This window comes from Miscanthus floridulus, chromosome 16 (assembly GCF_019320115.1).
Source record: "Miscanthus floridulus cultivar M001 chromosome 16, ASM1932011v1, whole genome shotgun sequence".
Classification (NCBI taxonomy): domain Eukaryota; kingdom Viridiplantae; phylum Streptophyta; class Magnoliopsida; order Poales; family Poaceae; genus Miscanthus; species Miscanthus floridulus.
Genome location: NC_089595.1, coordinates 54,866,445 through 54,872,918, shown reverse-complemented (window position 1 = coordinate 54,872,918; position 6,474 = coordinate 54,866,445). Strand labels below are relative to the sequence as shown.

The 6,474-nt window shown below is 49.4% G+C and overlaps 1 pseudogene; it reads left to right on the top strand.

Moving 5' to 3' along the window:
- Positions 1 to 5,149: 5,149 nt before the first annotated feature.
- Positions 5,150 to 6,115, top strand: LOC136510698 (protein FAR1-RELATED SEQUENCE 6-like; annotated as a pseudogene).
- Positions 6,116 to 6,474: the final 359 nt, after the last annotated feature.

Here is a 6,474-nt window from a genome sequence, read left to right as displayed (position 1 = left end):
GGTGGCGTTGTGGGGTCGCTTCCTCCCTGCGATAGTAGGAACATCGGGCTTGGCATGGCTGCGTCCGAGGGTGAGGCGCGGAGCAGAAGCTCGAGGTGGACGTTGGGGAGGTGGTGCAGCTGCGTGGACATCGTGGGGTCCTCGGGCTCGGCCTCAGGTCCTGGGACAGTGCTCGTCGGGCGGCCGGGGAGCATGGCATCACGGGTAGCACCGCGGCTTCGGCATTGGCTTCAGCGGTGTGCTTCAGAGCAGCGTGGTGATGGTGGCTCTAGGCGGTCATTCCGGTAGCGCGATGGGCGATGTCGTGGCCCAGGACATCGAGTCGCATTCGCGGGGTTGCTGCTTGACGCAGAGGAGGGGCAGAGCATGACAAAGCATGGTACAACGTCATGGCAAGGGCATGGTCTTCGGTGTCGCGAGCAGCACGACGTGTAGGTGCTCACGAGCGTAGACCGGCCTAGAGCAGAGGATGATGGAGCGGCTTTGCGGGCTTGGGGCGAGGTGATCGTGGCTGTCGGTGTTGTGAGGCACTGCGGACAAAGAGATGGACGTGTGGTGGAGTAGTCCCGGTAGTGGAGTGGACCGGCGAGGGGCCACTGGCAGTGAGGACGACGAAGCCCAGCATTGGCGGCGTAGTGCATCGCGTTGAGTGCCTCTGCGGCAAGCTCGAAGCAGCGGTGCGTGGCTCCAGTGGAGAGCGAGGTCATGGAGAGCAGCGGCGCACTAGAGGAGGAAGAAAGGAACGACAGTGGCTTGGAGGAAGAAGTAGAGGGGTGGCGGCGGCTCGGCTATTTATGCTCGTGGGCTAGGGTAGCCAGGGGTCGCGGACGGTGGTGATTCTCGAGGTCTGCGCTCCCTAGCCACATGGCGCGCATCGAGCGGGGGTGCGGAGTGAGCCGAGGGCGCGGGGCTTGGCATTGCACGCACACAAGCTCACAGCGGACGAGCGGCGGCGGCGTGGGAGCAGAGTCGCGGTGCACTCTGCCTAGGGTTCTGGAGGGGTGGCTTGGGCCAGCTGGGCAAGGAGAGGGGGGTGAGAGGGGCGGCCGCAAGGGGGTAGCTGGGCCAATCCTGCAGGGCTGCTTGGCCGTGTGCGCGCGAGCGGGCCAAAGGGGAGGAGCTGGGCTGGCCTGGTCTTGTTTTTGCTACTGCTTCGCGTGGGCCAGAAAGGATGGGGTGATGGGTTGGGCCTCTAGCATAGGTGGGAGAGGCCGGCTGGGAGGTGAGGTGGTCATGGGCCGACTCTATTGCTTGGGCTGGTTTGGCCATTTCCTTTTTCTCCTCCCTGTTCTATTCCTTTCTATTTCTATTTTCTACCTCCTAAATAAACTAAGGGCTTCTATGTGGGGTCCAGTCAAGGGTTGGCAATTCATAGGCATTGAGTTGATAAAGATAGTTGGTTGATTATAGAATTTAGGTCAAGGGTTCATGAGAGATTCCAGAAGGAGTCAAAAGGATTCGCTATGGACTTGTGCTCTCCATCACAAAACCCTAAACCAAATAAGGAACTCTGGCAAGCTCCTACAAGCAACACTATATGTATGCAACAATTTATTTATAAATTGTTCTTTGTTTGACCTAGCATCTACATGCTTCACACATTGTAGGAAATTTTTAAAAAAGTTCATATTTTTGGCTTCTCCAAAAACCCGGGTTGTTACACTAAGTGGGCACACTTCACCTTGTGGTGAATATGCTTGTTCTTATCTTGAGGCTATGCCCGGGGACTAGCTGCCTGCTCGGTTGTTTTTTTACTATTCTTTTATTCTGGACCCTAGCACCACATGACTATGTCATCTACTATCAGGCTCGGGGACTAAGTGGGCACACTTCACCTCGCGGTGAATGTGTTTGCTTTATTTTGGAAGACTCCGCTCCTCTTGAAGCTAAAGAAGATTATCTCCCTTTCTCATGGTCGGACTCTAAGTGGGCACACTTGGTCTGCTGTGAAGAAATTTTCATTTCTAAACTTGAGCTCCTTACACCCTTATGGCAAGCCGTACTTGGGTTACGCTGCTCGGCAATGATTCGCGCTGCTCGGCAACTGCTCACAACTACTCGGCAACTCATCACGGTGGTCGAACCATAAGTTTGACTGCTTGGCTTTGTTTGCACCTGCTCGGACAAGCTCAAGATGGTGTTGTACAATTGGTACAAGGTGCTTAGGGACTAGCTGTGGGGGGTGCGACCCCGGATACCCATGGTAGACCACATGGGTTGTGCCCCTAGGGGTAGCCTAGCCCACAAGACGAAGCCTTGCGGTGCACGACTCTGCTCGGCGCCTCCTGCAAGACACTGGGAAGATATCCTGAAGATACTATGAGATCTATTAGGATACGTATGATCCCAAGATTCCTGTAATCTGTTATTACTTTCTGGTTATCTCTCAGATCTAACCGACTTATAACCCTACCCCCAGACTATATAAGACGGGCAGGGACCCCCTCCAAACTCACACAATATCATACAATAGCAAATACAAACCAATAGACCATAGGAGTAGGGTATTACGTCATACTGACGGCCTGAACCTATCTAACTCATGTGTCTCTATTGCCTTCTTGTTCTTGATCACACGCTTCTCTACCGATCAATCTACCTTCATGGGATACCCCTTGGAGGACTGCCAATGATATTCTATTGACATGATGGCTCTCCTCCACCCAGGCGCGATGCCCTCCCCACACCCGGCGGTGCCCTCTCTATCCCTAGCGATCGAGCTGCCCCCACCCCGGTGGCCATGGCACTCCTCGTCCCCCCATCCCCCACCATCGCCGTCGAGCCAAGCCCGGTACTGGTAGCACTGGTGCTCATGCACAGCCGCTCACAGCTGTCTCTGACCCTCCCCCAGGCTCCCCCTCCCCTATGTTGCATATGTATGTTTCAAGTGTTTCAGACATTTCAGATGTATGTTGCAATTATTTTATATGGATGTTGCAAAAGTAGATCGGGGGATGTTGCACATGTTGCAAGTGTTTTAGAGGCATGCTGCAAGCGTTTGTTCAAAATATTTTATCTATTTCTAGACGTATGTTGCAAGCATTTTGATCTGGATGTTGCATATGTTTTCACACATATGTTACAACAGTATGTTCCAAAATGTTTTATCTATTTTAGTCTTTTGTTGCAACAAGTGTTTTTAGGTTACAAGTTGCAAGTGTTCTATCTGGAGTTGCATTTTGTATACATATGTTGTAAGTGTATGTCCCAAATGTTCTATCTATTTTAGACATATGTTGCATTCAAGTATTTCGTGTTTCATGTGTTTCATATTGTTTGGAGAGTTAGGGGCGCCGGGGAATGGGGCGCGCCGAGCTGGTGGCCGATGGACGTGGTGCATGGTACGCTAGGGGTTAGCAGTCGGGGTGCGCCTATGGGGTCGGGGTGAATGGATAGGGATAGGGGTAGGTCAGGCATCGAGGCAGGCATACAAATAAGCATGGTGAGGTGTGAGATTTTTTTATTTGCATATTAATGTTTCAACGGGAATTTATACCGTCCGACGCTAAGCGCCTGAATCTGACATTCGGGCATTAGCAACTCTGATCAGCCAAAGAATATGGAAGTATAAATATAAATATTATAAAAGGAAATATGCAAGCGAGAACAACAATACGTTCTGGCATTAGCAACTCCGATCAACCAAAGAATATGGAAGTATAAATATAAATATTATAAAGGGAATACACAAGCGAGAACAACAACACTAAGACATAATGTTTTGTAAGGAGTAAAGTGCACCAGCGATCCCTAAACTTGCGCTGCTGTGTCATCCCGATCCCTAAAGTTGTAAAACGGTCATTTGGGTGCCTAATCACTGCTATCGTCTTGTTTTAGTCCAACCAGGAGCTAGACTCGTGCTATAATCTTGCAAAAAACCCCCAATAAAATGCGAGGGTCATTAGAAGGGCCTAGGGCCACTCCCGTCCCAAGTCGCGACTCAGGTGCGCCCACCTCCCTTTCTCTATCACCGTGGTCGATGAGGTCGACGGTGATGGCCTTGGGTGATCGAGCGGAGGAAAAGCGGAGACCATGATGGCGATCCACCATGCGGAGGCTACAGCGGATAGGATACGGTAGTGGACCACTCCATCGTTGAGTTGGTGAACCATGGTGGCTAAGTTGTGGCAGAAAGGGGAGGCCACACCGGAGTACGGTAAGTTGATTGTCGACCTCTGCTGTGTAGATTGTAGGGTTCATTGGTTGTTGGTGTATGGGTTCATAGGATGTCTGCGTCTGCATGGGTGGTTCACCCTGGACCACTATCGTAATGTGCGCCTACGGGGTGGGGGCATGCTCCGCGTCGCACGGTGCCACCACGCCGACGTCGAGAGCTTCGGCAGGGTGTGCCTAGCGCAGTGCAGGGCCGACGTCGAGAGCTTGGGCAGTGGTTATTTATTGAGTAGAGTATCCCCATCCGCTCTCGCTCCTGGCCGCCACCGCCGTATCTTTGTTGGGTCGCTGCTGCTGCCAATCGCAAGGATGAGGCCTCCGTGGCGAGCCTAAGGATGAGGCTGTCGTGGCGAGCACGAGGCTGAGGCAGTCGTGGCTGTAGCCATCGTCATCGCCGGGGCTCAGGCCATCGCTGTTGCCATGGCTCAGGCCATGTCCAGGAGGCGCGCCGTCGGGGCCGTGGCTGCTGCTTCCTGTATGGGCTGGTGAAGGAGCTGCCACTGGATGTACAGGTAGATAGGAGCAATTACCAAGCACAAAAACTAAGCTAATGCTACTATAGCCCCTTCACCAGTTGTTGTATCTCATCCAGGAGCAATTGCTGCTGCTTTTCTTAGGAATTGGTTCAAAGATGATACTTCTGTTGATGAGCCTAGTACTTGTCTTCGTGTTAGCTCAGATGATTAGTAGTACTATGTTTCTTTTCCATATAGAAATAGAAATAGAAAATTTAAATAAGCATGCATTGATGCATATAGATACCTGCTCTGCTCCGTCTCCATGGCGTGAGACACCGAACTACGACGTCCCCCATGTAGTTGCTACTGTAGTCTTGATTTGGGGCAATTTTTCTAGATTTTCTCTTCTACTGATCAAAAGTTCGATTTTGCGCATAATGTAGGTAATGGTAATGATGAGTTCAATATTGAGTTTCACCATGAAGGGTTCTTTGTTGGGTCTGGTGGACTAAAAAACTATGTGGACTGAAGCTGATGTCAACTAGCCATGTTTTTCTGTTGGCCTTGTGTTACCAACAGTAGAGAAGCTGAGGGAGGCAATAACATAATACAGTGTGAGGAATAGAGTGGAAATTAAGATGCCAAGAAATGACCAGAGGAGATTAAGGGCCCATTGTGTTGCTGGCTGCCCATGGAACCTCTATGCTTCACTTGATAGTAGGGTCAAATCATTTGTAGTGAAGACATACTATGTGGGTCACAATTGCCATAAAGAGTGGGTGCTAAAGAGATGCACTTCCAAGTGGCTTGCAACTAAGTACATTGATTCATTTCGAGCAAATGATAAGATGAGCATCAGTAGCTTTGGTAGGACAGTGCAAAAAGACCTCAACTTGACACCTTCCAGGATTAAATTAGCAAGAGCTAGAAGGCTCATCATGAAAGCAATCCATGGTGATGAGGTGAACCAGTACAACTTGTTATGGGATTATGGACATGATTTGAGGAGAAGCAACCCTAGCTCTACATTTTATCTGAATATTTGTGAGAGCAGATTTAGTACATGCTACATGTCACTATATGCATGTAAGCGAGGTTTCATGGCTGGTTGCAGGCCCATTATTTACCTAGATGGATGCCACATCAAAACCAAGTATGGGGGGCAACTACTAACAGCTATGGGCATGGATCCAAATGATTGCATATATCCAATAGCTTTGGTAGTTGTTGAGGTGGAATCTCTTGCATCTTGAAATTGGTTTCTGCAGACTCTGAAAGATGATCTGAAAATTGATAATACCCAACCATGGACAATCATGACTGATAAGCAAAAGGGCCTAATCCCAGCTGTGCAGCAGGTGTTCCCTGACTCAGAGCATAGGTTCTGTGTCAGGCATCTTTACTCAAATTTCCAAGAGAAGTTTAAGGGTGAGGTGCTAAAGAATCAACTATGGTCATGTGCAAGGTCATCTTTTGTGCAGTAGTGGAATATGAACATGGAGAAAATGAAAGCATTGGATGAGGCTGCCTTCAAGTGGTTTGAGAAGATGCCTCCCAATACTTGGGTTAGAGCTTTTTTCTCAGAATTTCCTAAATGTGACATATTATTGAACAACAATTGTGAGGTGTTCAACAATTACATCTTAGATGCAAAAGAGCTTCCAATTCTTAGCATGTTTGAGATGATCAAGACTCAGTTGATGACAAGACATCACAACAAACAGAAAAGAATTAGCAAATCAAATGGAAGGAACCTTCTGTCCAAAGATAAGAAAGAAGCAGTCAAAGAATGCAGAGTGGGCAAATATGTGTTTTGCTATACCTTCTGGTCAAGGAGTGTTCC